The following is a 21,537-nucleotide window of genomic DNA, read 5'->3' as shown; positions in this document are numbered from 1 at the left end:
AGCTGATTGGTCCATCCTTCACTTCCTGGAGTTTTAAAAGTACGGTTCCCAACAGCTAGCGAGGCTCTTTCTTGCATCAGCACCTGTTTGCTGTTCTTGGTTTCCAAACCTTATTTAGCATTTTTGAATTGTTAGGTTTTGTGCCGTGGTTTTGTTTATAAATTGTATATTTTGTAAATAGTATTAAATCTGTAGGGGTGAACTGCCATTTTCTTTGGACCGTTTTCATATTAGGGAGTTAGGGTTAGCGACTGTCTTTTGGTTTGTTTATTTCTATCAGGCTAGCTAGCACTTTCTGTGGGAAATGGCTTATTTTGTTTATTATGTTGGCCTTGGTTCGCCCTGAGTTGTAGTGTCATGTTTTGTTTGACGCTTTCTTTCGTTTAAAATAAATATCATTCTGTTGGAACATCTCAATCCTGGATTTTGGTTTGAGGATCGGAGAGGGAACATGCAAATTTATCTTTGTATGTTTCACCCTGACCCTCTACACAGGGGCATAACAGACCAGTACAGTTATAGTACTTTGTACTTTGCCACATTTATCTTCTTCTTAGCAAGTGTCATGCATTCTGCTTCTCTAGCGTTTTTAAGAGCTGTTGATGATGTCAAATGCAGCTTACGGCCACACCGCTCTCTAAGCGCCCGATCTCGTCCGATCTCGGCAGCCAAATAGAGCCGGGCCTGGTTAGTACTTGGTAGGAAGACCGCCTGGGAATACCAGGTGCTGTAAGCTTTTTTGCTTGGGTTTACGGGCAGCACAAGCTGGTGTTACTGCCTATTTATTCATAGAAATTGTTCTATATTTTCATCAAATTTTGTTCTTTCATTGCTGTTTTGCTACTTTATTGGTTTGCCAACCATCGTGCTTCATTACTAGTAGACCATGTTACGGTCCTGGCCATATGTGTTGTTTTTATTTTCTTGTTCTTATAGGTGCCCTGCCTGATTGGCCGGATTGGGGGGCAGTACAGGAAGCTGATTGGTCCATCCTACACTTCCTGGAGTTTTAAAAGTACGGTTCCCAACAGCTAGCGAGGCTCTTTCTGGCATCAGCACCTGTTTGCTGTTCTTGGTTTCCAAACCTTATTTAGCATTTTTGAATTGTTAGGTTTTGTGCCGTGGTTTTGTTTATAAATTGTATATTTTGTAAATAGTATTAAATCTGTAGGGGTGAACTGCCATTTTCTTTGGACTGTTTTCACATTAGGGAGTTAGGGTTAGCGACTGTCTTTTGGTTTGTTTATTTCTATCAGGCTAGCTAACACTTTCTGTGGGAAATGGCTTATTTTGTTTATTATGTTGGCCTTGGTTCGCCCTGAGTTGTAGTGTCATGTTTTGTTTGACTCTTTCGTTTAAAATAAATATCATTCTGTTGGAACATCTCAATCCTGGATTTTGGTTTGAGGATCGGAGAGGGAACATCCAAATTTATCTTTGTATGTTTCACCCTGACCCCCTAGACAGGGGCGTAACAGACCAGTACAGTTATAGTACTTTGTACTTTGCCACATTTATCTTCTTCTTAGCAAGTGTCATGCATTCTGCTTCTCTAGCGTTTTTAAGAGCTGTTGATGATGTCAAATGCAGCTTACGGCCACACCGCTCTCTAAGCGCCCGATCTCGTCTGATCTCGGCAGCCAAATAGAGCCGGGCCTGGTTAGTACTTGGTAGGAAGACCGCCTGGGAATACCAGGTGCTGTTAGCTTTTTTGCTTGGGTTTACGGGCAGCACAAGCTGGTGTTACTGCCTATTTATTCATAGAAATTGTTCTATATTTTCATCAAATTTTGTTCTTTCATTGCTGTTTTGCTACTTTATTGGTTTGCCAACCATCGTGCTTCATTACTAGTAGACCATGTTACGGTCCTGGCCATATGTGTTGTTTTTATTTTGTTGTTCTTATAGGTGCCGTGCCTGATTGGCCGGATTGGGGGGCAGTACAGGAAGCTTATTGGTCCATCCTACACTTCCTGGAGTTTTAAAAGTACGGTTCCCAACAGCTAGCGAGGCTCTTTCTGGCATCAGCACCTGTTTGCTGTTCTTGGTTTCCAAACCTTATTTAGCATTTTTGAATTGTTAGGTTTTGTGCCGTGGTTTTGTTTATAAATTGTATATTTTGTAAATAGTATTAAATCTCTAGGGGTGGACTGCCATTTTCTTTGGAGTGTTTTCACATTAGGGAGTTAGGGTTAGCGACTGTCTTTTGGTTTGTTTATTTCTATCAGGCTAGCTAGCACTTTCTGTGGGAAATGGCTTATTTTGTTTATTATGTTGGCCTTGGTTCGCCCTGAGTTGTAGTGTCATGTTTTGTTTGACACTTTCTTTCGTTTAAAATAAATATCATTCTGTTGGAACATCTCGATCCTGGATTATGGTTTGGAGACCGGAGAGGGAACATCCTAATTTATCTGTGTATGTTGCACCCTGACCCCCTAGACAGGGGCGTAACAGACCAGTACAGTTATAGTACTTTGTACTTTGCCACATTTATCTTCTTCTTAGCAAGTGTTGTGCATTCTGCTTCTCCAGCGTTTTTAGGAGCTGTTGATGATGTCAAAAGCAGCTTACGGCCACACCGCTCTCTAAGCTCCCGATCTCGTCCGATCTCGGCAGCCAAATAGAGCCGGGCCTGGTTAGTACTTGGTAGGAAGACCGCCTGGGAATACCAGGTGCTGTAAGCTTTTTTGCTTGGGTTTACGGGCAGCACAAGCTGGTGTTACTGCCTATTTATTCATAGAAATTGTTCTATATTTTCATCAAATTTTGTTCTTTCATTGCTGTTTTGCTACTTTATTGGTTTGCCAACCATCGTGCTTCATTACTAGTAGACCATGTTACGGTCCTGGCCATATGTGTTGTTTTTATTTTGTTGTTCTTATAGGTGCCCTGCCTGATTGGCCGGATTGGGGGGCAGTATAGGAAGCTGATTGGTCCATCCTTCACTTCCTGGAGTTTTAAAAGTACGGTTCCCAACAGCTAGCGAGGCTCTTTCTTGCATCAGCACCTGTTTGCTGTTCTTGGTTTCCAAACCTTATTTAGCATTTTTGAATTGTTAGGTTTTGTGCCGTGGTTTTGTTTATAAATTGTATATTTTGTAAATAGTATTAAATCTGTAGGGGTGAACTGCCATTTTCTTTGGACCGTTTTCATATTAGGGAGTTAGGGTTAGCGACTGTCTTTTGGTTTGTTTATTTCTATCAGGCTAGCTAGCACTTTCTGTGGGAAATGGCTTATTTTGTTTATTATGTTGGCCTTGGTTCGCCCTGAGTTGTAGTGTCATGTTTTGTTTGACGCTTTCTTTCGTTTAAAATAAATATCATTCTGTTGGAACATCTCAATCCTGGATTTTGGTTTGAGGATCGGAGAGGGAACATGCAAATTTATCTTTGTATGTTTCACCCTGACCCTCTACACAGGGGCATAACAGACCAGTACAGTTATAGTACTTTGTACTTTGCCACATTTATCTTCTTCTTAGCAAGTGTCATGCATTCTGCTTCTCTAGCGTTTTTAAGAGCTGTTGATGATGTCAAATGCAGCTTACGGCCACACCGCTCTCTAAGCGCCCGATCTCGTCCGATCTCGGCAGCCAAATAGAGCCGGGCCTGGTTAGTACTTGGTAGGAAGACCGCCTGGGAATACCAGGTGCTGTAAGCTTTTTTGCTTGGGTTTACGGGCAGCACAAGCTGGTGTTACTGCCTATTTATTCATAGAAATTGTTCTATATTTTCATCAAATTTTGTTCTTTCATTGCTGTTTTGCTACTTTATTGGTTTGCCAACCATCGTGCTTCATTACTAGTAGACCATGTTACGGTCCTGGCCATATGTGTTGTTTTTATTTTCTTGTTCTTATAGGTGCCCTGCCTGATTGGCCGGATTGGGGGGCAGTACAGGAAGCTGATTGGTCCATCCTACACTTCCTGGAGTTTTAAAAGTACGGTTCCCAACAGCTAGCGAGGCTCTTTCTGGCATCAGCACCTGTTTGCTGTTCTTGGTTTCCAAACCTTATTTAGCATTTTTGAATTGTTAGGTTTTGTGCCGTGGTTTTGTTTATAAATTGTATATTTTGTAAATAGTATTAAATCTGTAGGGGTGAACTGCCATTTTCTTTGGACTGTTTTCACATTAGGGAGTTAGGGTTAGCGACTGTCTTTTGGTTTGTTTATTTCTATCAGGCTAGCTAACACTTTCTGTGGGAAATGGCTTATTTTGTTTATTATGTTGGCCTTGGTTCGCCCTGAGTTGTAGTGTCATGTTTTGTTTGACTCTTTCGTTTAAAATAAATATCATTCTGTTGGAACATCTCAATCCTGGATTTTGGTTTGAGGATCGGAGAGGGAACATCCAAATTTATCTTTGTATGTTTCACCCTGACCCCCTAGACAGGGGCGTAACAGACCAGCACAGTTATAGTACTTTGTACTTTGCCACATTTATCTTCTTCTTAGCAAGTGTCATGCATTCTGCTTCTCTAGCGTTTTTAAGAGCTGTTGATGATGTCAAATGCAGCTTACGGCCACACCGCTCTCTAAGCGCCCGATCTCGTCTGATCTCGGCAGCCAAATAGAGCCGGGCCTGGTTAGTACTTGGTAGGAAGACCGCCTGGGAATACCAGGTGCTGTTAGCTTTTTTGCTTGGGTTTACGGGCAGCACAAGCTGGTGTTACTGCCTATTTATTCATAGAAATTGTTCTATATTTTCATCAAATTTTGTTCTTTCATTGCTGTTTTGCTACTTTATTGGTTTGCCAACCATCGTGCTTCATTACTAGTAGACCATGTTACGGTCCTGGCCATATGTGTTGTTTTTATTTTCTTGTTCTTATAGGTGCCCTGCCTGATTGGCCGGATTGGGGGGCAGTACAGGAAGCTGATTGGTCCATCCTACACTTCCTGGAGTTTTAAAAGTATGGTTCCCAACAGCAAGCGAGGCTCTTTCTGCCATCAGCACCTGTTTGCTGTTCTTGGTTTCCAAACCTTATTTAGCATTTTTGAATTGTTAGGTTTTGTGACGTGGTTTTGTTATAAATTGTATATTTTGTAAATAGTATTAAATCTGTAGGGGTGAACTGCCATTTTCTTTGGACCGTTTTCACATTAGGGAGTTAGGGTTAGCGACTGTCTTTTGGTTTGTTTATTTCTATCAGGCTTGCTAGCACTTTCTGTGGGAAATGGCTTATTTTGTTTATTATGTTGGCCTTGGTTCGCCCTGAGTTGTAGTGTCATGTTTTGTTTGACACTTTCTTTCGTTTAAAATAAATATCATTCTGTTGGAACATCTCGATCCTGGATTTTGGTTTGGGGATCGGAGAGGGAACATGCTAATTTATCTTTGTATGTTGCACCCTGACCCCCTAGACAGGGGCGTAACAGACCAGTACAGTTGTAGTATTTTGTACTTTGCCACATTTATCTTCTTCTTACCAAGTGTCATGCATTCTGCTTCTCTAGCGTTTTTAAGAGCTGTTGATGATGTCAAATGCAGCTTACGGCCACACCGCTCTCTAAGCGCCCGATCTCGTCCGATCTCGGCAGCCAAATAGAGCCGGGCCTGGTTAGTACTTGGTAGGAAGACCGCCTGGGAATACCAGGTGCTGTAAGCTTTTTTGCTTGGGTTTACGGGCAGCACAAGCTGGTGTTACTGCCTATTTATTCATAGAAATTGTTCTATATTTTCATCAAATTTTGTTCTTTCATTGCTGTTTTGCTACTTTATTGGTTTGCCAACCATCGTGCTTCATTACTAGTAGACCATGTTACGGTCCTGGCCATATGTGTTGTTTTTATTTTCTTGTTCTTATAGGTGCCCTGCCTGATTGGCCGGATTGGGGGGCAGTACAGGAAGCTGATTGGTCCATCCTACACTTCCTGGAGTTTTAAAAGTACGGTTCCCAACAGCAAGCGAGGCTCTTTCTGGCATCAGCACCTGTTTGCTGTTCTTGGTTTCCAAACCTTATTTAGCATTTTTGAATTGTTAGGTTTTGTGACGTGGTTTTGTTATAAATTGTACATTTTGTAAATAGTATTAAATCTGTAGGGGTGAACTGCCATTTTCTTTGGACCGTTTTCACATTAGGGAGTTAAGGTTAGCGACTGTCTTTTGGTTTGTTTATTTCTATCAGGCTAGCTAGCACTTTCTGTGGGAAATGGCTTATTTTGTTTATTATGTTGGCCTTGGTTCGCCCTGAGTTGTAGTGTCATGTTTTGTTTGACACTTTCTTTCGTTTAAAATAAATATCATTCTGTTGGAACATCTCGATCCTGGATTTTGGTTTGGGGATCGGAGAGGGAACATGCTAATTTATCTTTGTATGTTGCACCCTGACCCCCTAGACAGGGGCGTAACAGACCAGTACAGTTATAGTACTTTGTACTTTGCCACATTTATCTTCTTCTTAGCAAGTGTCATGCATTCTGCTTCTCTAGCGTTTTTAAGAGCTGTTGATGATGTCAAATGCAGCTTACGGCCACACCGCTCTCTAAGCGCCCGATCTCGTCCGATCTCGGCAGCCAAATAGAGCCGGGCCTGGTTAGTACTTGGTAGGAAGACCGCCTGGGAATACCAGGTGCTGTAAGCTTTTTTGCTTGGGTTTACGGGCAGCACAAGCTGGTGTTACTGCCTATTTATTCATAGAAATTGTTCTATATTTTCATCAAATTTTGTTCTTTCATTGCTGTTTTGCTACTTTATTGGTTTGCCAACCATCGTGCTTCATTACTAGTAGACCATGTTACGGTCCTGGCCATATGTGTTGTTTTTATTTTCTTGTTCTTATAGGTGCCCTGCCTGATTGGCCGGATTGGGGGGCAGTACAGGAAGCTGATTGGTCCATCCTACACTTCCTGGAGTTTTAAAAGTATGGTTCCCAACAGCAAGCGAGGCTCTTTCTGGCATCAGCACCTGTTTGCTGTTCTTGGTTTCCAAACCTTATTTAGCATTTTTGAATTGTTAGGTTTTGTGACGTGGTTTTGTTATAAATTGTACATTTTGTAAATAGTATTAAATCTGTAGGGGTGAACTGCCATTTTCTTTGGACCGTTTTCACATTAGGGAGTTAAGGTTAGCGACTGTCTTTTGGTTTGTTTATTTCTATCAGGCTAGCTAGCACTTTCTGTGGGAAATGGCTTATTTTGTTTATTATGTTGGCCTTGGTTCGCCCTGAGTTGTAGTGTCATGTTTTGTTTGACACTTTCTTTCGTTTAAAATAAATATCATTCTGTTGGAACATCTCGATCCTGGATTTTGGTTTGGGGATCGGAGAGGGAACATGCTAATTTATCTTTGTATGTTGCACCCTGACCCCCTAGACAGGGGCGTAACAGACCAGTACAGTTATAGTACTTTGTACTTTGCCACATTTATCTTCTTCTTAGCAAGTGTCATGCATTCTGCTTCTCTAGCGTTTTTAAGAGCTGTTGATGATGTCAAATGCAGCTTACGGCCACACCGCTCTCTAAGCGCCCGATCTCGTCCGATCTCGGCAGCCAAATAGAGCCGGGCCTGGTTAGTACTTGGTAGGAAGACCGCCTGGGAATACCAGGTGCTGTAAGCTTTTTTGCTTGGGTTTACGGGCAGCACAAGCTGGTGTTACTGCCTATTTATTCATAGAAATTGTTCTATATTTTCATCAAATTTTGTTCTTTCATTGCTGTTTTGCTACTTTATTGGTTTGCCAACCATCGTGCTTCATTACTAGTAGACCATGTTACGGTCCTGGCCATATGTGTTGTTTTTATTTTCTTGTTCTTATAGGTGCCCTGCCTGATTGGCCGGATTGGGGGGCAGTACAGGAAGCTGATTGGTCCATCCTACACTTCCTGGAGTTTTAAAAGTATGGTTCCCAACAGCAAGCGAGGCTCTTTCTGGCATCAGCACCTGTTTGCTGTTCTTGGTTTCCAAACCTTATTTAGCATTTTTGAATTGTTAGGTTTTGTGACGTGGTTTTGTTATAAATTGTATATTTTGTAAATAGTATTAAATCTGTAGGGGTGAACTGCCATTTTCTTTGGACCGTTTTCACATTAGGGAGTTAGGGTTAGCGACTGTCTTTTGGTTTGTTTATTTCTATCAGGCTTGCTAGCACTTTCTGTGGGAAATGGCTTATTTTGTTTATTATGTTGGCCTTGGTTCGCCCTGAGTTGTAGTGTCATGTTTTGTTTGACACTTTCTTTCGTTTAAAATAAATATCATTCTGTTGGAACATCTCGATCCTGGATTTTGGTTTGGGGATCGGAGAGGGAACATGCTAATTTATCTTTGTATGTTGCACCCTGACCCCCTAGACAGGGGCGTAACAGACCAATACAGTTATAGTACTTTGTACTTTGCCACATTTATTTTCTTCTTAGCAAGTGTCATGCATTCTGCTTCTCCAGCGTTTTTAAGAGCTGTTGATGATGTCAAATGCAGCTTACGGCCACACCGCTCTCTAAGCGCCCGATCTCGTCCGATCTCGGCAGCCAAATAGAGCCGGGCCTGGTTAGTACTTGGTAGGAAGACCGCCTGGGAATACCAGGTGCTGTAAGCTTTTTTGCTTGGGTTTACGGGCAGCACAAGCTGGTGTTACTGCCTATTTATTCATAGAAATTGTTCTATATTTTCATCAAATTTTGTTCTTTCATTGCTGTTTTGCTACTTTATTGGTTTGCCAACCATCGTGCTTCATTACTAGTAGACCATGTTACGGTCCTGGCCATATGTGTTGTTTTTATTTTCTTGTTCTTATAGGTGCCCTGCCTGATTGGCCGGATTGGGGGGCAGTACAGGAAGCTGATTGGTCCATCCTACACTTCCTGGAGTTTTAAAAGTACGGTTCCCAACAGCTAGCGAGGCTCTTTCTGGCATCAGCACCTGTTTGCTGTTCTTGGTTTCCAAACCTTATTTAGCATTTTTGAATTGTTAGGTTTTGTGCCGTGGTTTTGTTTATAAATTGTATATTTTGTAAATAGTATTAAATCTGTAGGGGTGAACTGCCATTTTCTTTGGACTGTTTTCACATTAGGGAGTTAGGGTTAGCGACTGTCTTTTGGTTTGTTTATTTCTATCAGGCTAGCTAGCACTTTCTGTGGGAAATGGCTTATTTTGTTTATTATGTTGGCCTTGGTTCGCCCTGAGTTGTGTCATTTTTTGTTTGTCACTTTCTTTCGTTTAAAATAAATATCATTCTGTTGGAACATCTCGATCCTGGATTTTGGTTTGGGGATCGGAGAGGGAACATGCTAATTTATCTTTGTATGTTGCACCCTGACCCCCTAGACAGGGGCGTAACAGACCAGTACAGTTATAGTACTTTGTACTTTGCCACATTTATCTTCTTCTTAGCAAGTGTCATGCATTCTGCTTCTCCAGCGTTTTTAAGAGCTGTTGATGATGTCAAATGCAGCTTACGGCCACACTGCTCTCTAAGCGCCCGATCCCGTCCGATCTCAGCAGCCAAATATGGCCGGGCCTTGTTAGTACTTGGTAGGAAGACCGCCTGGGAATACCACGTGCTGTAAGCTTCTTTGCTTGGGTTTACGGGCAGCACAAGCTGGTGTTACTGCCTATTTATTCATAGAAATTGTTCTATATTTTCATCAAATTTTGTTCTTTCATTGCTGTTTTGCTACTTTATTGGTTTGCCAACCATCGTGCTTCATTACTAGTAGACCATGTTACAGTCCTGGCCATATGTGTTGTTTTTATTTTCTTGTTCTTATAGGTGCCCTGCCTGATTGGCCGGATTGGGGGGCAGTACAGGAAGCTGATTGGTCCATCCTACACTTCCTGGAGTTTTAAAAGTACGGTTCCCAACAGCTAGCGAGGCTCTTTCTGGCATCAGCACCTGTTTGCTTTTCTTGGTTTCCAAACCTTATTTAGCATTTTTGAATTGTTAGGTTTTGTGCCGTGGTTTTGTTTATAAATTGTATATTTTGTAAATAGTATTAAATCTGTAGGGGTGAACTGCCATTTTCTTTGGACCGTTTTCACATTAGGGAGTTAGGGTTAGCGACTGTCTTTTGGTTTGTTTATTTCTATCAGGCTAGCTAGCACTTTCTGTGGGAAATGGCTTATTTTGTTTATTATGTTGGCCTTGGTTCGCCCTGAGTTGTAGTGTCATGTTTTGTTTGACACTTTCTTTCGTTTAAAATAAATATCATTCTGTTGGAACATCTCGATCCTGGATTATGGTTTGGAGACCGGAGAGGGAACATCCTAATTTATCTTTGTATGTTGCACCCTGACCCCCTAGACAGGGGCGTAACAGACCAGTACAGTTATAGTACTTTGTACTTTGCCACATTTATCTTCTTCTTAGCAAGTGTTGTGCATTCTGCTTCTCCAGCGTTTTTAGGAGCTGTTGATGATGTCAAAAGCAGCTTACGGCCACACCGCTCTCTAAGCTCCCGATCTCGTCCGATCTCGGCAGCCAAATAGAGCCGGGCCTGGTTAGTACTTGGTAGGAAGACCGCCTGGGAATACCAGGTGCTGTAAGCTTTTTTGCTTCGGTTTACGGGCAGCACAAGCTGGTGTTACTGCCTATTTAGTCATAGAAATTGTTCTATATTTTCATCAAATTTTGTTCTTTCATTGCTGTTTTGCTACTTTATTGGTTTGCCAACCATCGTGCTTCATTACTAGTAGACCATGTTATGGTCCTGGCCATATGTGTTGTTTTTATTTTGTTGTTCTTATAGGTGCCCTGCCTGATTGGCCGGATTGGGGGGCAGTATAGGAAGCTGATTGGTCCATCCTTCACTTCCTGGAGTTTTAAAAGTACGGTTCCAAACAGCTAGCGAGGCTCTTTCTGGCATCAGCACCTGTTTGCTGTTCTTGGTTTCCAAACCTTATTTAGCATTTTTGAATTGTTAGGTTTTGTGCCGTGGTTTTGTTTATAAATTGTATATTTTGTAAATAGTATTAAATCTGTAGGGGTGAACTGCCATTTTCTTTGGACCGTTTTCATATTAGGGAGTTAGGGTTAGCGACTGTCTTTTGGTTTGTTTATTTCTATCAGGCTAGCTAGCACTTTCTGTGGGAAATGGCTTATTTTGTTTATTATGTTGGCCTTGGTTCGCCCTGAGTTGTAGTGTCATGTTTTGTTTGACACTTTCTTTCGTTTAAAATAAATATCATTCTGTTGGAACATCTCAATCCTGGATTTTGGTTTGAGGATCGGAGAGGGAACATGCAAATTTATCTTTGTATGTTTCACCCTGACCCCCTAGACAGGGGCATAACAGACCAGTACAGTTATAGTACTTTGTACTTTGCCACATTTATCTTCTTCTTAGCAAGTGTCATGCATTCTGCTTCTCTAGCGTTTTTAAGAGCTGTTGATGATGTCAAATGCAGCTTACGGCCACACCGCTCTCTAAGCGCCCGATCTCGTCCGATCTCGGCAGCCAAATAGAGCCGGGCCTGGTTAGTACTTGGTAGGAAGACCGCCTGGGAATACCAGGTGCTGTAAGCTTTTTTGCTTGGGTTTACGGGCAGCACAAGCTGGTGTTACTGCCTATTTATTCATAGAAATTGTTCTATATTTTCATCAAATTTTGTTCTTTCATTGCTGTTTTGCTACTTTATTGGTTTGCCAACCATCGTGCTTCATTACTAGTAGACCATGTTACGGTCCTGGCCATATATGTTGTTTTTATTTTCTTGTTCTTATAGGTGCCCTGCCTGATTGGCCGGATTGGGGGGCAGTACAGGAAGCTGATTGGTCCATCCTACACTTCCTGGAGTTTTAAAAGTACGGTTCCCAACAGCTAGCGAGGCTCTTTCTGGCATCAGCACCTGTTTGCTGTTCTTGGTTTCCAAACCTTATTTAGCATTTTTGAATTGTTAGGTTTTGTGCCGTGATTTTGTTTATAAATTGTATATTTTGTAAATAGTATTAAATCTGTAGGGGTGAACTGCCATTTTCTTTGGAGTGTTTTCACATTAGGGAGTTAGGGTTAGCGACTGTCTTTTGGTTTGTTTATTTCTATCAGGCTAGCTAGCACTTTCTGTGGGAAATGGCTTATTTTGTTTATTATGTTGGCCTTGGTTCGCCCTGAGTTGTAGTGTCATGTTTTTTTTGACACTTTCTTTCGTTTAAAATAAATATCATTCTGTTGGAACATCTCGATCCTGGATTTTGGTTTGGAGAACGGAGAGGGAACATCCTAATTTATCTTTGTATGTTGCACCCTGACCCCCTAGACAGGGGCGTAACAGACCAGTACAGTTATAGTACTTTGTACTTTGCCACATTTATCTTCTTCTTAGCAAGTGTCATGCATTCTGCTTCTCCAGCGTTTTTAAGAGCTGTTGATGATGTCAAATGCAGCTTACGGCCACACCGCTCTCTAAGCGCCCGATCTCGTCCGATCTCGGCAGCCAAATAGAGCCGGGCCTGGTTAGTACTTGGTAGGAAGACCGCCTGAGAATACCAGGTGCTGTAAGCTTTTTTGCTTGGGTTTACGGGCAGCACAAGCTGGTGTTACTGCCTATTTATTCATAGAAATTGTTCCATATTTTCATCAAATTTTGTTCTTTCATTGCTGTTTTGCTACTTTATTGGTTTGTCAACCATCGTGCTTCATTACTAGTAGACCATGTTACGGTCCTGGCCATATGTGTTTTTTTTTATTGTCTTGTTCTTATAGGTGCCGTGCCTGATTGGCCGGATTGGGGGGCAGTACAGGAAGCTTATTGGTCCATCCTACACTTCCTGGAGTTTTAAAAGTACGGTTCCCAACAGCTAGCGAGGCTCTTTCTGGCATCAGCACCTGTTTGCTGTTCTTGGTTTCCAAACCTTATTTAGCATTTTTGAATTGTTAGGTTTTGTGCCGTGGTTTTGTTTATAAATTGTATATTTTGTAAATAGTATTAAATCTCTAGGGGTGGACTGCCATTTTCTTTGGAGTGTTTTCACATTAGGGAGTTAGGGTTAGCGACTGTCTTTTGGTTTGTTTATTTCTATCAGGCTAGCTAGCACTTTCTGTGGGAAATGGCTTATTTTGTTTATTATGTTGGCCTTGGTTCGCCCTGAGTTGTAGTGTCATGTTTTGTTTGACACTTTCTTTCGTTTAAAATAAATATCATTCTGTTGGAACATCTCGATCCTGGATTATGGTTTGGAGACCGGAGAGGGAACATCCTAATTTATCTGTGTATGTTGCACCCTGACCCCCTAGACAGGGGCGTAACAGACCAGTACAGTTATAGTACTTTGTACTTTGCCACATTTATCTTCTTCTTAGCAAGTGTTGTGCATTCTGCTTCTTCAGCGTTTTTAGGAGCTGTTGATGATGTCAAAAGCAGCTTACGGCCACACCGCTCTCTAAGCTCCCGATCTCGTCCGATCTCGGCAGCCAAATAGAGCCGGGCCTGGTTAGTACTTGGTAGGAAGACCGCCTGGGAATACCAGGTGCTGTAAGCTTTTTTGCTTGGGTTTACGGGCAGCACAAGCTGGTGTTACTGCCTATTTATTCATAGAAATTGTTCTATATTTTCATCAAATTTTGTTCTTTCATTGCTGTTTTGCTACTTTATTGGTTTGCCAACCATCGTGCTTCATTACTAGTAGACCATGTTACGGTCCTGGCCATATGTGTTGTTTTTATTTTGTTGTTCTTATAGGTGCCCTGCCTGATTGGCCGGATTGGGGGGCAGTATAGGAAGCTGATTGGTCCATCCTTCACTTCCTGGAGTTTTAAAAGTACGGTTCCCAACAGCTAGCGAGGCTCTTTCTTGCATCAGCACCTGTTTGCTGTTCTTGGTTTCCAAACCTTATTTAGCATTTTTGAATTGTTAGGTTTTGTGCCGTGGTTTTGTTTATAAATTGTATATTTTGTAAATAGTATTAAATCTGTAGGGGTGAACTGCCATTTTCTTTGGACCGTTTTCATATTAGGGAGTTAGGGTTAGCGACTGTCTTTTGGTTTGTTTATTTCTATCAGGCTAGCTAGCACTTTCTGTGGGAAATGGCTTATTTTGTTTATTATGTTGGCCTTGGTTCGCCCTGAGTTGTAGTGTCATGTTTTGTTTGACACTTTCTTTCGTTTAAAATAAATATCATTCTGTTGGAACATCTCAATCCTGGATTTTGGTTTGAGGATCGGAGAGGGAACATGCAAATTTATCTTTGTATGTTTAACCCTGACCCTCTAGACAGGGGCATAACAGACCAGTACAGTTATAGTACTTTGTACTTTGCCACATTTATCTTCTTCTTAGCAAGTGTCATGCATTCTGCTTCTCTAGCGTTTTTAAGAGCTGTTGATGATGTCAAATGCAGCTTACGGCCACACCGCTCTCTAAGCGCCCGATCTCGTCCGATCTCGGCAGCCAAATAGAGCCGGGCCTGGTTAGTACTTGGTAGGAAGACCGCCTGGGAATACCAGGTGCTGTAAGCTTTTTTGCTTGGGTTTACGGGCAGCACAAGCTGGTGTTACTGCCTATTTATTCATAGAAATTGTTCTATATTTTCATCAAATTTTGTTCTTTCATTGCTGTTTTGCTACTTTATTGGTTTGCCAACCATCGTGCTTCATTACTAGTAGACCATGTTACGGTCCTGGCCATATGTGTTGTTTTTATTTTCTTGTTCTTATAGGTGCCCTGCCTGATTGGCCGGATTGGGGGGCAGTACAGGAAGCTGATTGGTCCATCCTACACTTCCTGGAGTTTTAAAAGTACGGTTCCCAACAGCTAGCGAGGCTCTTTCTGGCATCAGCACCTGTTTGCTGTTCTTGGTTTCCAAACCTTATTTAGCATTTTTGAATTGTTAGGTTTTGTGCCGTGGTTTTGTTTATAAATTGTATATTTTGTAAATAGTATTAAATCTGTAGGGGTGGACTGCCATTTTCTTTTGATTGTTTTTTCTTGTTTTCACATTAGGGAGTTAGGGTTAGCGACTATCTTTTGGTTTGTTTATTTCTATCAGGCTAGCTAGCACTTTCTGTGGGAAATGGCTTATTTTGTTTATTATGTTGGCCTTGGTTCGCCCTGAGTTGTAGTGTCATGTTTTGTTTGACACTTTCTTTCGTTTAAAATAAATATCATTCTGTTGGAACATCTCGATCCTGGATTATGGTTTGGAGACCGGAGAGGGAACATCCTAATTTATCTTTGTATGTTGCACCCTGACCCCATAGACAGGGGCGTAACAGACCAGTACAGTTATAGTACTTTGTACTTTGCCACATTTATCTTCTTCTTAGCAAGTGTTGTGCATTCTGCTTCTCCAGCGTTTTTAGGAGCTGTTGATGATGTCAAAAGCAGCTTACGGCCACACCACTCTCTAAGCTCCCGATCTCGTCCGATCTCGGCAGCCAAATAGAGCCGGGCCTGGTTAGTACTTGGTAGGAAGACCGCCTGGGAATACCAGGTGCTGTAAGCTTCTTTGCTTGGGTTTACGGGCAGCACAAGCTGGTGTTACTGCCTATTTATTCATAGAAATTGTTCTATATTTTCATCAAATTTTGTTCTTTCATTGCTGTTTTGCTACTTTATTGGTTTGCCAACCATCGTGCTTCATTACTAGTAGACCATGTTACGGTCCTGGCCATATGTGTTGTTTTTATTTTCTTGTTCTTATAGGTGCCCTGCCTGATTGGCCGGATTGGGGGGCAGTACAGGAAGCTGATTGGTCCATCCTACACTTCCTGGAGTTTTAAAAGTACGGTTCCCAACAGCTAGCGAGGCTCTTTCTAGCATCAGCACCTGTTTGCTGTTCTTGGTTTCCAAACCTTATTTAGCATTTTTGAATTGTTAGGTTTTGTGCCGTGGTTTTGTTTATAAATTGTATATTTTGTAAATAGTATTAAATCTGTAGGGGTGAACTGCCATTTTCTTTGGACTGTTTTCACATTAGGGAGTTAGGGTTAGCGACTGTCTTTTGGTTTGTTTATTTCTATCAGGCTAGCTAACACTTTCTGTGGGAAATGGCTTATTTTGTTTATTATGTTGGCCTTGGTTCGCCCTGAGTTGTAGTGTCATGTTTTGTTTGACTCTTTCGTTTAAAATAAATATCATTCTGTTGGAACATCTCAATCCTGGATTTTGGTTTGAGGATCGGAGAGGGAACATCCAAATTTATCTTTGTATGTTTCACCCTGACCCCCTAGACAGGGGCGTAACAGACCAGTACAGTTATAGTACTTTGTACTTTGCCACATTTATCTTCTTCTTAGCAAGTGTCATGCATTCTGCTTCTCTAGCGTTTTTAAGAGCTGTTGATGATGTCAAATGCAGCTTACGGCCACACCGCTCTCTAAGCGCCCGATCTCGTCTGATTTCGGCAGCCAAATAGAGCCGGGCCTGGTTAGTACTTGGTAGGAAGACCGCCTGGGAATACCAGGTGCTGTTAGCTTTTTTGCTTGGGTTTACGGGCAGCACAAGCTGGTGTTACTGCCTATTTATTCATAGAAATTGTTCTATATTTTCATCAAATTTTGTTCTTTCATTGCTGTTTTGCTACTTTATTGGTTTGCCAACCATCGTGCTTCATTACTAGTAGACCATGTTACGGTCCTGGCCATATGTGTTGTTTTTATTTTCTTGTTCTTATAGGTGCCCTGCCTGATTGGCCGGATTGGGGGGCAGTACAGGAAGCTGATTGGTCCATCCTACACTTCCTGGAGTTTTAAAAGTATGGTTCCCAACAGCAAGCGAGGCTCTTTCTGCCATCAGCACCTGTTTGCTGTTCTTGGTTTCCAAACCTTATTTAGCATTTTTGAATTGTTAGGTTTTGTGACGTGGATTTGTTATAAATTGTATATTTTGTAAATAGTATTAAATCTGTAGGGGTGAACTGCCATTTTCTTTGGACCGTTTTCACATTAGGGAGTTAGGGTTAGCGACTGTCTTTTGGTTTGTTTATTTCTATCAGGCTTGCTAGCACTTTCTGTGGGAAATGGCTTATTTTGTTTATTATGTTGGCCTTGGTTCGCCCTGAGTTGTAGTGTCATGTTTTGTTTGACACTTTCTTTCGTTTAAAATAAATATCATTCTGTTGGAACATCTCGATCCTGGATTTTGGTTTGGGGATCGGAGAGGGAACATGCTAATTTATCTTTGTATGTTGCACCCTGACCCCCTAGACAGGGGCGTAACAGACCAGTACAGTTGTAGTACTTTGTACTTTGCCACATTTATCTTCTTCTTACCAAGTGTCATGCATTCTGCTTCTCTAGCGTTTTTAAGAGCTGTTGATGATGTCAAATGCAGCTTACGGCCACACCGCTCTCTAAGCGCCCGATCTCGTCCGATCTCGGCAGCCAAATAGAGCCGGGCCTGGTTAGTACTTGGTAGGAAGACCGCCTGGGAATACCAGGTGCTGTAAGCTTTTTTGCTTGGGTTTACGGGCAGCACAAGCTGGTGTTACTGCCTATTTATTCATAGAAATTGTTCTATATTTTCATCAAATTTTGTTCTTTCATTGCTGTTTTGCTACTTTATTGGTTTGCCAACCATCGTGCTTCATTACTAGTAGACCATGTTACGGTCCTGGCCATATGTGTTGTTTTTATTTTCTTGTTCTTATAGGTGCCCTGCCTGATTGGCCGGATTGGGGGGCAGTACAGGAAGCTGATTGGTCCATCCTACACTTCCTGGAGTTTTAAAAGTACGGTTCCCAACAGCTAGCGAGGCTCTTTCTGGCATCAGCACCTGTTTGCTGTTCTTGGTTTCCAAACCTTATTTAGCATTTTTGAATTGATAGGTTTTGTGCCGTGGTTTTGTTTATAAATTGTATATTTTGTAAATAGTATTAAATCTCTAGGGGTGGACTGCCATTTTCTTTGGAGTGTTTTCACATTAGGGAGTTAGGGTTAGCGACTGTCTTTTGGTTTGTTTATTTCTATCAGGCTAGCTAGCACTTTCTGTGGGAAATGGCTTATTTTGTTTATTATGTTGGCCTTGGTTCGCCCTGAGTTGTAGTGTCATGTTTTGTTTGACACTTTCTTTCGTTTAAAATAAATATCATTCTGTTGGAACATCTCGATCCTGGATTATGGTTTGGAGACCGGAGAGGGAACATCCTAATTTATCTGTGTATGTTGCACCCTGACCCCCTAGACAGGGGCGTAACAGACCAGTACAGTTATAGTACTTTGTACTTTGCCACATTTATCTTCTTCTTAGCAAGTGTTGTGCATTCTGCTTCTCCAGCGTTTTTAGGAGCTGTTGATGATGTCAAAAGCAGCTTACGGCCACACCGCTCTCTAAGCTCCCGATCTCGTCCGATCTCGGCAGCCAAATAGAGCCGGGCCTGGTTAGTACTTGGTAGGAAGACCGCCTGGGAATACCAGGTGCTGTAAGCTTTTTTGCTTGGGTTTACGGGCAGCACAAGCTGGTGTTACTGCCTATTTATTCATAGAAATTGTTCTATATTTTCATCAAATTTTGTTCTTTCATTGCTGTTTTGCTACTTTATTGGTTTGCCAACCATCGTGCTTCATTACTAGTAGACCATGTTACGGTCCTGGCCATATGTGTTGTTTTTATTTTGTTGTTCTTATAGGTGCCCTGCCTGATTGGCCGGATTGGGGGGCAGTATAGGAAGCTGATTGGTCCATCCTTCACTTCCTGGAGTTTTAAAAGTACGGTTCCCAACAGCTAGCGAGGCTCTTTCTTGCATCAGCACCTGTTTGCTGTTCTTGGTTTCCAAACCTTATTTAGCATTTTTGAATTGTTAGGTTTTGTGCCGTGGTTTTGTTTATAAATTGTATATTTTGTAAATAGTATTAAATCTGTAGGGGTGAACTGCCATTTTCTTTGGACCGTTTTCATATTAGGGAGTTAGGGTTAGCGACTGTCTTTTGGTTTGTTTATTTCTATCAGGCTAGCTAGCACTTTCTGTGGGAAATGGCTTATTTTGTTTATTATGTTGGCCTTGGTTCGCCCTGAGTTGTAGTGTCATGTTTTGTTTGACACTTTCTTTCGTTTAAAATAAATATCATTCTGTTGGAACATCTCAATCCTGGATTTTGGTTTGAGGATCGGAGAGGGAACATGCAAATTTATCTTTGTATGTTTAACCCTGACCCTCTAGACAGGGGCATAACAGACCAGTACAGTTATAGTACTTTGTACTTTGCCACATTTATCTTCTTCTTAGCAAGTGTCATGCATTCTGCTTCTCTAGCGTTTTTAAGAGCTGTTGATGATGTCAAATGCAGCTTACGGCCACACCGCTCTCTAAGCGCCCGATCTCGTCCGATCTCGGCAGCCAAATAGAGCCGGGCCTGGTTAGTACTTGGTAGGAAGACCGCCTGGGAATACCAGGTGCTGTAAGCTTTTTTGCTTGGGTTTACGGGCAGCACAAGCTGGTGTTACTGCCTATTTATTCATAGAAATTGTTCTATATTTTCATCAAATTTTGTTCTTTCATTGCTGTTTTGCTACTTTATTGGTTTGCCAACCATCGTGCTTCATTACTAGTAGACCATGTTACGGTCCTGGCCATATGTGTTGTTTTTATTTTCTTGTTCTTATAGGTGCCCTGCCTGATTGGCCGGATTGGGGGGCAGTACAGGAAGCTGATTGGTCCATCCTACACTTCCTGGAGTTTTAAAAGTACGGTTCCCAACAGCTAGCGAGGCTCTTTCTGGCATCAGCACCTGTTTGCTGTTCTTGGTTTCCAAACCTTATTTAGCATTTTTGAATTGTTAGGTTTTGTGCCGTGGTTTTGTTTATAAATTGTATATTTTGTAAATAGTATTAAATCTGTAGGGGTGAACTGCCATTTTCTTTGGACTGTTTTCACATTAGGGAGTTAGGGTTAGCGACTGTCTTTTGGTTTGTTTATTTCTATCAGGCTAGCTAGCACTTTCTGTGGGAAATGGCTTATTTTGTTTATTATGTTGGCCTTGGTTCGCCCTGAGTTGTGTCATTTTTTGTTTGTCACTTTCTTTCGTTTAAAATAAATATCATTCTGTTGGAACATCTCGATCCTGGATTTTGGTTTGGGGATCGGAGAGGGAACATGCTAATTTATCTTTGTATGTTGCACCCTGACCCCCTAGACAGGGGCGTAACAGACCAGTACAGTTATAGTACTTTGTACTTTGCCACATTTATCTTCTTCTTAGCAAGTGTTGTGCATTCTGCTTCTCCAGCGTTTTTAGGAGCTGTTGATGATGTCAAAAGCAGCTTACGGCCACACCGCTCTCTAAGCTCCCGATCTCGTCCGATCTCGGCAGCCAAATAGAGCCGGGCCTGGTTAGTACTTGGTAGGAAGACCGCCTGGGAATACCAGGTGCTGTAAGCTTTTTTGCTTGGGTTTACGGGCAGCACAAGCTGGTGTTACTGCCTATTTATTCATAGAAATTGTTCTATATTTTCATCAAATTTTGTTCTTTCATTGCTGTTTTGCTACTTTATTGGTTTGCCAACCATCGTGCTTCATTACTAGTAGACCATGTTATGGTCCTGGCCATATGTGTTGTTTTTATTTTGTTGTTCTTATAGGTGCCCTGCCTGATTGGCCGGATTGGGGGGCAGTATAGGAAGCTGATTGGTCCATCCTTCACTTCCTGGAGTTTTAAAAGTACGGTTCCAAACAGCTAGCGAGGCTCTTTCTGGCATCAGCACCTGTTTGCTGTTCTTGGTTTCCAAACCTTATTTAGCATTTTTGAATTGTTAGGTTTTGTGCCGTGGTTTTGTTTATAAATTGTATATTTTGTAAATAGTATTAAATCTGTAGGGGTGAACTGCCATTTTCTTTGGACCGTTTTCATATTAGGGAGTTAGGGTTAGCGACTGTCTTTTGGTTTGTTTATTTCTATCAGGCTAGCTAGCACTTTCTGTGGGAAATGGCTTATTTTGTTTATTATGTTGGCCTTGGTTCGCCCTGAGTTGTAGTGTCATGTTTTGTTTGACACTTTCTTTCGTTTAAAATAAATATCATTCTGTTGGAACATCTCAATCCTGGATTTTGGTTTGAGGATCGGAGAGGGAACATGCAAATTTATCTTTGTATGTTTCACCCTGACCCCCTAGACAGGGGCATAACAGACCAGTACAGTTATAGTACTTTGTACTTTGCCACATTTATCTTCTTCTTAGCAAGTGTCATGCATTCTGCTTCTCTAGCGTTTTTAAGAGCTGTTGATGATGTCAAATGCAGCTTACGGCCACACCGCTCTCTAAGCGCCCGATCTCGTCCGATCTCGGCAGCCAAATAGAGCCGGGCCTGGTTAGTACTTGGTAGGAAGACCGCCTGGGAATACCAGGTGCTGTAAGCTTTTTTGCTTGGGTTTACGGGCAGCACAAGCTGGTGTTACTGCCTATTTATTCATAGAAATTGTTCTATATTTTCATCAAATTTTGTTCTTTCATTGCTGTTTTGCTACTTTATTGGTTTGCCAACCATCGTGCTTCATTACTAGTAGACCATGTTACGGTCCTGGCCATATATGTTGTTTTTATTTTCTTGTTCTTATAGGTGCCCTGCCTGATTGGCCGGATTGGGGGGCAGTACAGGAAGCTGATTGGTCCATCCTACACTTCCTGGAGTTTTAAAAGTACGGTTCCCAACAGCTAGCGAGGCTCTTTCTGGCAT

General features: G+C 41.8%; 22 pseudogenes; all 22 read left to right on the top strand.

Moving 5' to 3' along the window:
- Positions 1-617: 617 nt before the first annotated feature.
- LOC137122309 (5S ribosomal RNA) lies at positions 618-736 on the top strand (annotated as a pseudogene).
- Positions 737-1,589: 853 nt separating this feature from the next.
- On the top strand, positions 1,590-1,708 carry LOC137122339 (5S ribosomal RNA; annotated as a pseudogene).
- Positions 1,709-2,565: 857 nt separating this feature from the next.
- LOC137122328 (5S ribosomal RNA) lies at positions 2,566-2,684 on the top strand (annotated as a pseudogene).
- Positions 2,685-3,541: 857 nt separating this feature from the next.
- On the top strand, positions 3,542-3,660 carry LOC137122308 (5S ribosomal RNA; annotated as a pseudogene).
- An 853-nt stretch (positions 3,661-4,513) lies between these two features.
- LOC137122336 (5S ribosomal RNA) lies at positions 4,514-4,632 on the top strand (annotated as a pseudogene).
- An 856-nt stretch (positions 4,633-5,488) lies between these two features.
- LOC137122307 (5S ribosomal RNA) lies at positions 5,489-5,607 on the top strand (annotated as a pseudogene).
- Positions 5,608-6,463: 856 nt separating this feature from the next.
- LOC137122306 (5S ribosomal RNA) lies at positions 6,464-6,582 on the top strand (annotated as a pseudogene).
- Positions 6,583-7,438: 856 nt separating this feature from the next.
- LOC137122305 (5S ribosomal RNA) lies at positions 7,439-7,557 on the top strand (annotated as a pseudogene).
- Positions 7,558-8,413: 856 nt separating this feature from the next.
- Positions 8,414-8,532, top strand: LOC137122303 (5S ribosomal RNA; annotated as a pseudogene).
- Positions 8,533-9,386: 854 nt separating this feature from the next.
- On the top strand, positions 9,387-9,505 carry LOC137122293 (5S ribosomal RNA; annotated as a pseudogene).
- An 857-nt stretch (positions 9,506-10,362) lies between these two features.
- LOC137122327 (5S ribosomal RNA) lies at positions 10,363-10,481 on the top strand (annotated as a pseudogene).
- An 857-nt stretch (positions 10,482-11,338) lies between these two features.
- Positions 11,339-11,457, top strand: LOC137122302 (5S ribosomal RNA; annotated as a pseudogene).
- An 857-nt stretch (positions 11,458-12,314) lies between these two features.
- Positions 12,315-12,433, top strand: LOC137122333 (5S ribosomal RNA; annotated as a pseudogene).
- Positions 12,434-13,291: 858 nt separating this feature from the next.
- On the top strand, positions 13,292-13,410 carry LOC137122325 (5S ribosomal RNA; annotated as a pseudogene).
- An 857-nt stretch (positions 13,411-14,267) lies between these two features.
- Positions 14,268-14,386, top strand: LOC137122301 (5S ribosomal RNA; annotated as a pseudogene).
- An 867-nt stretch (positions 14,387-15,253) lies between these two features.
- Positions 15,254-15,372, top strand: LOC137122290 (5S ribosomal RNA; annotated as a pseudogene).
- Positions 15,373-16,225: 853 nt separating this feature from the next.
- Positions 16,226-16,344, top strand: LOC137122291 (5S ribosomal RNA; annotated as a pseudogene).
- An 856-nt stretch (positions 16,345-17,200) lies between these two features.
- On the top strand, positions 17,201-17,319 carry LOC137122300 (5S ribosomal RNA; annotated as a pseudogene).
- An 857-nt stretch (positions 17,320-18,176) lies between these two features.
- LOC137122324 (5S ribosomal RNA) lies at positions 18,177-18,295 on the top strand (annotated as a pseudogene).
- Positions 18,296-19,152: 857 nt separating this feature from the next.
- Positions 19,153-19,271, top strand: LOC137122299 (5S ribosomal RNA; annotated as a pseudogene).
- An 854-nt stretch (positions 19,272-20,125) lies between these two features.
- On the top strand, positions 20,126-20,244 carry LOC137122323 (5S ribosomal RNA; annotated as a pseudogene).
- An 857-nt stretch (positions 20,245-21,101) lies between these two features.
- On the top strand, positions 21,102-21,220 carry LOC137122298 (5S ribosomal RNA; annotated as a pseudogene).
- Positions 21,221-21,537: the final 317 nt, after the last annotated feature.

The sequence above is a fragment of the Channa argus genome, unplaced genomic scaffold (assembly GCF_033026475.1).
Source record: "Channa argus isolate prfri unplaced genomic scaffold, Channa argus male v1.0 Contig153, whole genome shotgun sequence".
NCBI lineage: Eukaryota > Metazoa > Chordata > Actinopteri > Anabantiformes > Channidae > Channa > Channa argus.
This window is presented reverse-complemented; position numbering and strand designations above follow the sequence as displayed.